Genomic DNA, 10,735 nt, shown 5'->3' with positions numbered 1-10,735 from the left:
GTGTCCCGTGAAACACTATTGATCCACCTAAGCTCGGAAGCTCCTCTGAACCCGGAGCAGGCTGATACTCTCTCATGATGGTCTCCACTATATAATTGACTTTGCTGCGATCCTGTTCAGGCCAAGGCGTCATAATGGTGGTCAAAAAGTGCAGCTCCGCGAGCTGGCGAACCATGTTAACCTGTCCATTTGCCCATATAGTATATACCTTGGAGGCACTAGGATCGTGTACCCTCCAAGGTGTCCGAGGTCTGCTAAGAGGTGTGTCCCGAGGTGTGCCTGGGTAGGACGGGGGTTGTGAGCGAGGAGGGTCGAAGCATCTGTGGACCCTCCTCCACAACAACCACCACCTCCACCTGACGACCGTCGAGATCGGCGAGTGCGCCTGTGCTACGGAGATGATGACGTACCTGCCTCTGCCGTACCCCTAGGTGTCGAAGCGGCCGTGATGGAAGACCTCGCAGGCATCGTACCCATAGGCGTCCCTCCTCCCCCATAGGCGTTCCCCCCCCATACATGTCGGAGCCTCGGGTGTGAAGCCCAGAGGCTACCCGTGCCTCTAGCTATCCAATACTGAGACGCATATGCCATCTGACTGGGCGTCATCCGTGTGATGAAGCCCATAAATGCATCCGCACTCATAGAAGCAGGATCTGGATACTGGTCTGCCATACTAAAGTCCTGCACAAAGAAAGTAAAAGAAAGCGTCAGAACACCTTTGTTTAAATTAAGAAAGAGCTTAATTTTAAATCAACGTTGTCACACAAACACTTACAGGCCTCGACTAGTCAGGCATCATCAATAAGATCTTGCATCGTATCATTGTCTATCTCTAACTGCAGACCTAACTCTACCCCAACTCGTTCTGGCAGATTGTATTCATCCATTGCATCTTCATCTACAAGTGTCATATCTGCCTCCTCTGCATCATCCCTCGTGTATCTGTCAGCTTTCTCTGCCATACCTTCCTCCATCTCATCTAATGTCACAGTAGTATCTACGTCGTCTGGCTGACTTTCCTCCTGGAGCTCATGCCATTCAAATACTTGTTTAATTTTGGAGCATCCTGAACCACAAACCACCATTGTCGCTCTCGAGGGTCCGGTACACAGACCACTTGCTCGCAATGTTCGGGGAGAGAAAACGTGTCGCTTGCATCTGTCCAAACCTTTGTGGAATCTATCAGCGCAAGCTTGTTTCCATCTCTGCGTACCTTTGCATTGCGACCAGAAGTAATCACCTTGAACCACTTCACATCCACGGCGGGAGGTTGTAATTGACAAGGCACACAGACCAAGTGCTCCATGACGAGCTTCTCAAGCCAAATGGATTGACTCCATCCATTGCCATGCCCAAACGCAAATTGCGTGGTTCACTCTTAAAATGTGGCCAGGTATCTTCAATGTGCCGCAAGCCTTTGAATCAGTGGGCACCCTAAATGTTGCGTCAGTGGATCTATTCGTAGAATGCCACCGTATCAACTTTGCAATGGAACCACAATGAAAAATCCTTTTTTTCCTCGGAATAATAGGGAAATGCCGCAACACTTTAGCTGGCACTGACTGGCCAACCGCATCTTGTTTGTAGCGCATTGCTCCGCACTTAGGACACGACAGAAAATCTGCGAATTCATTGCGAAAAAGAATGCAATCATTTGGACATGCATGAATCTTGTTGTAGTCCAAGCCAACTGAGGTCAATAGTCGCTTTGCATCTGGCCTGAAGGGGCATTTCATTGCCAGCAGGGAGAAGTTTCTCCCGCAACAACCTGTTTAAGACACATTAAATTAAAAGCTCCCCAAGCACGTCACCGTTGCAATTGGAAAATCTATTTTGTAAGTTACGTACCTAAACAAAGTAGTGACGCTTGCATCTGACCACCCGTACGCTGACTACAGATTCAAAAATGACAGACAAGTACGAAGCACATATATTTTGGCACCTTCATAGATTGGTTGACGTACCAACTTTCTCAACATGTCTTCAGGAGATAGGCGCATGTCTTCTGGTGCATCTTTGTTAGCATTCTCCTCACTTGTCTGGAAGAAGGCATCCAACATCTTCTCCATGCCATCATCTTCTGTCTGTAAGCCCTCTCCGCTTCCATCCTTGGCTCTAGAATGGTCGGACCTTCACGAATAATCCTTTTTCTCTCTCTCTCTCTCATAGATGTAGGTGTTATGTCGCGAAAATCAATGCCCGTTCCGTAGGAGTAGTATCGTAGATTCTTTACGGTTTCTCTAGCAAACTCTCCGTACTTGTGCACATGCTCATTACATATCCTACGCTTGCGCAGGATTTGATACTTGCAGAGCGTGCATGAGCATGCAATCTTTTCCTCCATGTTAATTGATGATGTTGCCATCTACAATGATTATGAATGTTGTTTTAATATATATACTCCTCACAATGTAAACTACCTCGCATTCTCTAGCCTTGCCCGATCTCCGCACACCTCGGTCCAGAGGTGTACGGAGATCAAGACCACCGGGTCAAAATCTCATCTTTATTGGTCAAATCCTATATGGGTAGACACATACGTGCTCTCCCAGGTGTACATGACAATGCATGTAGGGGGCAAAACCCCTTTGTCTCTTTTAGTTCCATAGTTTTTCTAGAGGGAGAGAGAGAGATAGAGAGAGTTTCTGTCCTTTTCACACAATTGGTCAGCCAAGCTAACTCTTTCACGTCGACTTTCTCTATCTACTAGTATCTCTCTCTCTCTATATATATATATATCCATCTCCGTAGCTATCTCTAGTTAATGCTCTCTCTCTCTCTCTCTCTCTCTCTCTCTCTCTCTCTCTCTCTCTCTCTCTCTATCTATCTATATATATATATATATATATATATATATATATATATATATATATATATATATATATATATATATATATATATATATATCACTCTCTATCTCTCTATTTCTCTCTCTCTCTACGTACCCTATCTCTCTTTCTGTGTGTGTGTGTGTGTGTGTGTGTGTATTTCTCTATTTCCCTCTCTCTCTCTCTCTCTCTCTCTATCTATCTATCTATCTCTCTCTCTCTCTCTCTCTCTCTCTATTTCTCTCTCTCTCTCTCTCTCTCTCTCTCTCTCTCTCTCTCTCTCTCTACTTCCCTCTCTCTCTCTCTATCACTCTCTATTTCTCTCTCTCTCTCTACTTCCCTCTCGCTCTCTCTCTCTCTCTCTCTCTCTCTCTCTCTCTCTCTCTCTTTAATTTCCTACACACACACACACACACATCTCTCTCTCTCTCTCTCTCTCTCTCTCTCTCTCTCTCTCTCTCTCTCTCTCTCTCTCTTTAATTTCTTACACACACACACATTTCTCTCTCTCTTTCTCTCTTTAATTTCCTACACACAAACACACACATTTCTTTCTCTCTTTCTCTCTTTAATTTCCTACACACAAACACACACACATTTCTCTCTCTCTCTCTCTCTCTCTCTCTCTCTCTCTCTCTCTCTCTCTCTCTCTCTCTAGTTTCTTACACACACACACACACACATTTCTCTCTCTCTCTCTCTCTTTGATTTCCTACACACACACATACATTTCTCTCTCTCTCTCTCTCTCTCTCTCTCTCTCTTTCCTACACACACACACACACACACACACACACACGATGTAGCTTGAGAGAGAGAGAGAGAGAGAGGGGGGGGAGGGGAGAGATCAATAATACCTACGTTGCAGGTTTCCTAGGGCAGATCTGTGTGCGCACTCGCGCAGCCAAAATGACCGCCTGCGTATGGATTTGGTTTTTTTTCCCCAAATTTTTCCCGTCAATATATGCGTGGAAATACGTGTGGAAATACGCGTGGAAACACCCAGCTTTTGGCAGACATTGCCACGTGTATTTCCACGTCTGTATCAACGCGTATATCGACGAGCAGTATGCCCGTCGAAAAGCGTGTGGAAAGGTATGGTGCGTCGAAAGCTGGGTATTACGTTGTAGTGGTTCACAAAAAAAAAATCTGCAATCAAATGCAATAAAACCCAAAAACATAGAAAAAATGCCCTTTTAGTACTTTCTAAGTCTGTCAGGTTCGCATTGAGAATGCCTCCCCCCGTCCTAGTTGGAGTCCTCCCCGACGACGGTGTATCGACCTCGGGTTTGTGTTGTGCTTGGGTATCAATCTATGATAGTGTAGGCCATGTAATGTGGTACTATATGCATACTCGGTCAATGCATGTGAAAAATTAATGATGTGTGAGAGGAGGGTATAAGCGATCTGCTTATTGGAATTCTATGTTGAGTTTTTTAATTTGTTATTTTAGTACCAATACTAGAGTGGTGAAAAAAGATCGTGCTAATTGTACCGCTTGTTGTTTGTTTGATAAGGGATGCTCTTGTACTTCTGGTCCGTCTTGCCACTTTTGTTCACAATCTTGTTTGAATCTAATATGCGCATCTGGCATTTGTGTTGGCCTTTGTTTAAGTACCCAAATTTGAGTTTGGTGTTTTTGAGCATGCCATAATTGATTGGGTACCCAAATTAGCTTCACATGTTTTTGTGGCTGATATGGTTTTGGTGTTGGTGGGACTTGAAGGGTTTTACTAAAGGGAGTTCCTTGTTGTGTCTCTTTGGAATCCAGATTTAAGTTTGATTATCTTGTGCAGTAATCAACTTCTTTGGCACCCAAACCTCATCATACTGTTGGGTTTGTTTTTAGGGTTTATCACTTGTCTTTATTGAGGTAGCTTTAATCTTGGTTTGATAAATTGTGCAACCTCAGCCTTCTTAACTTAGCCTTCTTGTGTTGTTTGTGATTGCAGTGGTTGATGTTTCCTAGCGGGTTTTCCGGATAGATTTCTTATACTATTCTTGGTGCTCGTCTCTGTAGTGGTAATCTCCTTTGTTTGCTCTTTGTAATCCATTACTAATGTGTTGAAAATAAGGATTGTTTTCCCTTAGATCTTAAAACCGTTACCAATTGTTTGTTGTTTGGTTTTTTCGTAAATGGAACCACTTGATTTTCTTTTGCATATAGAATGTTGACTGTATTCAAAGCGTCAATCAATTTTTACATTGTATTTTCTCTGCCATGGCCAACTAAGCAATAACGGATGTTGCACTCGCTTATCTTCTACCATATAAAACTTATGTGGATAGAGTTATTGATTATTCTAAACATGTATCACTGTCCATCCCATTGCTTTGATTGAATTCTCTGAATAACTTTGAATGTACTATTGTGTTGGTTGAAGCTCTTCCTAGATTTCCTTGAGCTTCAAAATCTAGGATTGCATTGGCCTCTACTTGATTGCCTCCAAGATTGATTTTTATTGTCGGATCCAGTGTATGCTTCTCTTCAAAATTTGTCACTTTGATTAAATTGATTCGTAGTGGTTGTCCTGGCTACTATTGTTATTGTAGAAGCTTCCATTTTGCCATGTGCTCCTTGGCTTTGTCTAGAGATTCTTTGACTATGTGCTGCTTTTCTTGAGATCGTTTCTTTTTCGCATGTATTTGTTGAAGCATGTTGTGGGATAGTGATAGATGATACTTTTTAAGCCAAAAGTAACTAATCCAATTAGGAATTTCTTCACCATCCAATGTAGCAAGCTTGACAGCCCCACTTGGTGATATATTGGTGATCAACAAGGGTCCCATCCCTCGCTTTTTAAGTTTTTTTGCATGTTGTTCCAATGTATAAACCAGGACATAGTCTCTTGTTTTAAACCCTCTCAAGCATACATGCTTATCAAAAAGTCTTCTTTTATGAGCGTAGATAGAAGCCACATCTTTCAAGCGAAGCTTATCTAGTTTCTCTAGGTCATCAAGCGAAGATAACTCATGGCATGTCTAGTCAAGTTGTTGAGCCACTCTTAGTGTTGGGATCAAGCATTACATAGGAAAGACAACATTAACAACAAATACCATGTTGTATGGTGTTGTTCCAATAGATATTTTGTAGGCTACCCTATAAGCCCACAATGTAGAGTGCAACTATTGGTCCAAATCTGCTCTTGAATTTGATATTATTTTGGTCAAGACAGTGCATACAGTTTTATTTGTAGCTTTAGCCTGTCCACATTTTTGAGTGGTTAAGATAATTTTTACCGTCTTATCCCCTGAAAAATGGCCTCCATTGAGTCCTTCATGTGCTTGCTCTAGGAATGGTAAATACATGCTTTTGGTCATACATATCCTGAGTTAATTTTCCTTTCCTCTCTTATACATTTGATTCTCCATTAGTCCAAACTCTTGAACCTCTTTTTCTATGGCTCTTTGTCGTGCTCTAGAGGTATTTTCAAGAAACTTCCTCGTTGTTAGGTAGTCAATTATATATTGGCTCCATTTTGGTGAAATTGTTACTTGAAACAGTGTTGTATGTTCTACCGCTGTTTTTAGACCTCCAGGATGCACAACTTAATAATGTACATATGAACATCAATGCACATATTTGGCCAATAAATTCCTAACAGTGCTCTATCTTTGCATAGAGACGATACGACATCGTATATAAAATGTATATCTATATACATCAAAATGTTATGTCATCTCTATGCAAAACAAGGAGCACCTAGACATCTATTTGAGTGCTTTGTTTTTTAGTAGAAGCAACATTATATGCTATATGGAATGTTTTTACTTGAAGACATGATATATGAAATTTCCAATGTGTTGCGTTGCCTCTATGCAAAAATAGAGAACATGGAAATACGTTCACCGAGTGCTCTATTTTTGCATAGAGAGGAAAAGATATGGTTGCGTTGCCTCTATACAAAAATAGAGCAAGCGGACAGCCTTCCGGGTACTCTATTTTTTCACATAGGCGACATATTATCATGATAATTAAAGACTCAATGTTATCAACCTTTTTTCCAAGTATGTGATATTTTTAATTTATTTTTTTCCTCCTTCTGCAAAAAAGGCTTCAAGGAAAAGTTTAGAGAAGTTAAAGAATTATATGATGATAGGTTGATGGACTTTTTATATCGAGTGAAGCAATTGTTAAAGTTTGCCTATGTGAAAGAAATGTTCAATGTTCCTTTTGATATGAAAGGTTTTTTGCAAGGCTTTAGCAATGAAATTATTGACTATTATAAGGTTTTTTCTGACATTACCAGGGGCACAAGATTGACAACTTTCTGCACTTCAATGATATTTTTAAAGCAGGTAGCTTAACACCACACACGGGCTCAAAAAAGTTGGCACTACTCCAAGATGATTGGAAGAATGTACCAAACCCCTGTCAGTGGCATGGAAGGCATGGATGCAAGATTGTGGTTGAACATATTCTCTTTTTTCTCTTTTTGACTCTTATTCTATGAGAGGAGGGAGAGTCCAAATCTCCGCAAAATAGAGTAGTTGTGAACGTTCAAGATGTAAAGGAGACACCTAAAGATTTCAGAGAGAAGATGAGGAGGCTTGAAAGCAAAGAGATGGATGTTGTAGAGTTCAAGGCAAGGAATATCACTAAGGTGGAGGACCCCATCTATATTCTAGAGAAAGAGCTTGATCCCTTGATCTACATAGTAACCATGCCCACCTACAAAATAAATATTTGCTCCTACATGATATACAAAACCTCTTTGATCTAAGAGAGGACTACTACCTTGCTATTTTGGCAGAGTGGGTAGAGCATGATAAAGGCTTTGTGGACTACAATACACCATGTCCATTATCATTACTTGAAAGAGAATCTAAGAATTTTATTGATTATCCCATGTGGGGGATATGCACTAGATATTGTTCAAAGCTATGGAGAACAAGGGTTACCCACAGATGAGGAGTTCCAATAAATTCAAAAATATTGAAGATTCAACACATGGGCAAAGAAGTTTCAAGGGAGAGTATAGAGAATAAACTAATATTTTCCATTGACCTTTGGAAACAGGACATTTTTGAAGATGATGAAAACCCTGAGGTAAAATGGTACATTATTTAGGATATTGATACTTCACTGAAACTTCATTTCTATTAACCGATTTGATATGTTTTTTTGTACAGATTGATATTGTAGATCTTGACAAGTTTCTAGGGAGAGGGAAGGGCTCCTGACCTTTGGATCTAAAGAGGGATCAGAGTTTGGTCTACCTACCATAGGAAGCTTTCCCAATCACCCACTCTCCCCATACTTGCACTAGTGGCTCTATCAAGGGTGGTAGGTTCACATCCAATAGGATTTGGATTGGACAAGATCATACTTCTTGAGACTCAAGAAGCCATTAGAGTTGCTGGAGTTGCTCCAAGATTTATGGGCTCAAGAAGTGCATACTTTGGCACAATGGCAAGTTATATCCTTGCCTCTTTTGGTGGCTTGCCAGCATTTGCAGGGTTACAAGAAGCAGGAGTACTTGAAGTGGAGGGGGAAAAATGAAAAGCCTGATGTTGGCACAAGCAACCATAACTGGTCCTTGTATTATTCTCCATTTTCTTCCTTGCCTCTCTCCAGTGGAAAGCCATTGTAAAAACCTCTGACTTGCAGATGGTCTACTGTATGCATCCTTCATTTTTTGTATACTCCTATGTATAGCTGCAACAATATCAAAGTTGTCCTATTAGCTTTCTGTTCTCTTGTAATCTTGTTCTAAGCCACAATTGTCTGTAAAACCACTAGAATATCTCAAGCAAGCCATTAGCTTTTTGAGCTCCTTCAGCATGTCATGTGTCTTTGAAAAACTTGGTTCTTGCCTAATATTGGGACTTCTCCATACGTTGAGTAGACCAGATTGACAGGCTTCCATATTTCTTTACAAACCATGGAGTGTGATTGTAGATAATGTGTTGCAAAAAAAAACCAAAGATAATCTATTTAGCAACTTATGCAAGTATTGAAGCAGATTAGTAGAATCAAAATTTGTAGTTATTACCATGTAGTGTGTGAAGTGCTCTGAGCTCCAAGCACTTGTCATAGATTTTTTAAATTTGTTCAACTCTTCTTAAAGTTAGAGAGGTCCTTCTTTCCTCACTGACTTTTGTTGTAGTAAGAAAAGACTGCATCCAGAGCTTCCCACACTTCTGCCTTCTCATTTCTTTCCCCATCATCACCCCCATGGTCCTTCATAGCACTGTGCATAGCCTTCCATTGGTTGTATTGAACTTTAGATTCACCCCTTCCAAACTTTCCATGAAATCTCAAGAATTTTCTTGCCTTCATCCCACCAATAGGAGCTTTCCTAGGGACACTATTTCCACCAGATGATTTCTTGGGGTCTGACTCAAGCACAACATTCCCCCCATGAAGTCCAATATCATACCATACCCTCACAATGCTTTTTATGGCAGTTTTTCTCGCTGATAAAGATTATAGTTTCCAAGAAAACCCTATATATAGGTGCACAAATTTCTTAATGATTCTACAAAGTGCATGCAATTTGCAGAGGTGGACATTTGAAAGAGGAATATCTAAAATAGCTTGACACATTTTATATGTACTTTGATGTCATTAGGTCCCTCCATGTGCCATTCCAAGCATCTCCATGACCTTGGAATCAATTCTGAGCCTGATGGTTGAACAACTGGTGGCTTTGAAAGCAAGGCCCCCTTACTCTTGATTGCTTCTTGTTTCTATTGCTGAGCTTGAATAGCTTTCGATAACCTAATTTTGACTTTGTCCAAAGTTCCTTGAACTTCATCTTTGTCCAAAGTAGAGCTTCACAAAAAACCATTGATGCCTTTCGTCCTAGCAACCCTAATTGTTTTTTCATTCAATAGGTTGCCAACAAGAATAGGTGGAATCTCTTCACAAAATGATTGTGAAGAACCTCTCGTGTTTCCTTGTGAGCAGTCTCTGGCTGAACCAAGGACCTACTAATAAACACAAGAAAAGACTACAGCACCCAAAGATACCAATTACTTGCAAAACAGATATCAATTTTTTAATAAAAAACAATTTTACTTTATTGCTTTGATTCTTCTGCTAGAACAGCCTCCACCTCCTCACTTCAGACTCTCAATATTCTTCAACTTCCGTTTTCTTTGTTTAAGTCCAAGATTTTTCTTCTTTCTTCTGACTATATTCAATAATGATTGGAGGTTCTTTACCTTCTCATTGATTTCTTGAAATGGATGACTAAGAGAATCCTTGAACTGTAGTAGTAAATGGTTTTTTAGCTTAAGAATGTCCCTCTCTGCTGCAAGGTTTTGTATATAGCTTAATAGCCCTTTCATACCATCTCCTACAAATCTCATGAATGAAGAACAATTGAAGAATGGTAGGGTGCATTTGGTGATGAGGTCTATGGGATACAATCTACCATCTATTTATAGATCAATGTGCTCCTTTTGTTCCAATCTCAATGCTTCTATGGAAGGAGGAGGAGTTTCACAAAGCCTATTTCTTTTTCGGAGAGGGGAATATATATTCACCTTCCAACTCGACATGGAGATGGTAGATACCTCTTTCATTAGGATCAATGGAGATGATGCAGAATATATGATGATTTGGATATGGTGCAAGGAAAGATGCATAGAAAAGTGTAGAGAGGAAAAAATGAGCAGAGAAAAAATTAAAATTGGGACCAAAAGAGAAAAATGGTTCATTGGGAGGGAGAATTTTTGGAAAAGGGACATATTCTCAAGAGATTTGAAAACAACACTACATGTGGGGCTCTGAAAAGTAACATCCGTCCGCTCATTTTTTCAAATATAAAAAGTATTTTCTCTCTCTACCATTTCTTAGAGGCAAATTTGAGACCTCAAACTTCCCGTAATGAAAGTCTGAATCTAAATATGGACAAATTAAAATGAAAGGCAATATGAGAATCTGATCAAATAGAGAA

Source organism: Adiantum capillus-veneris, chromosome 4 (genome assembly GCF_014529385.1).
Source record: "Adiantum capillus-veneris isolate H3 chromosome 4, ASM1452938v2, whole genome shotgun sequence".
Taxonomy (NCBI): domain Eukaryota; kingdom Viridiplantae; phylum Streptophyta; class Polypodiopsida; order Polypodiales; family Pteridaceae; genus Adiantum; species Adiantum capillus-veneris.
This window is presented reverse-complemented; position numbering follows the sequence as displayed.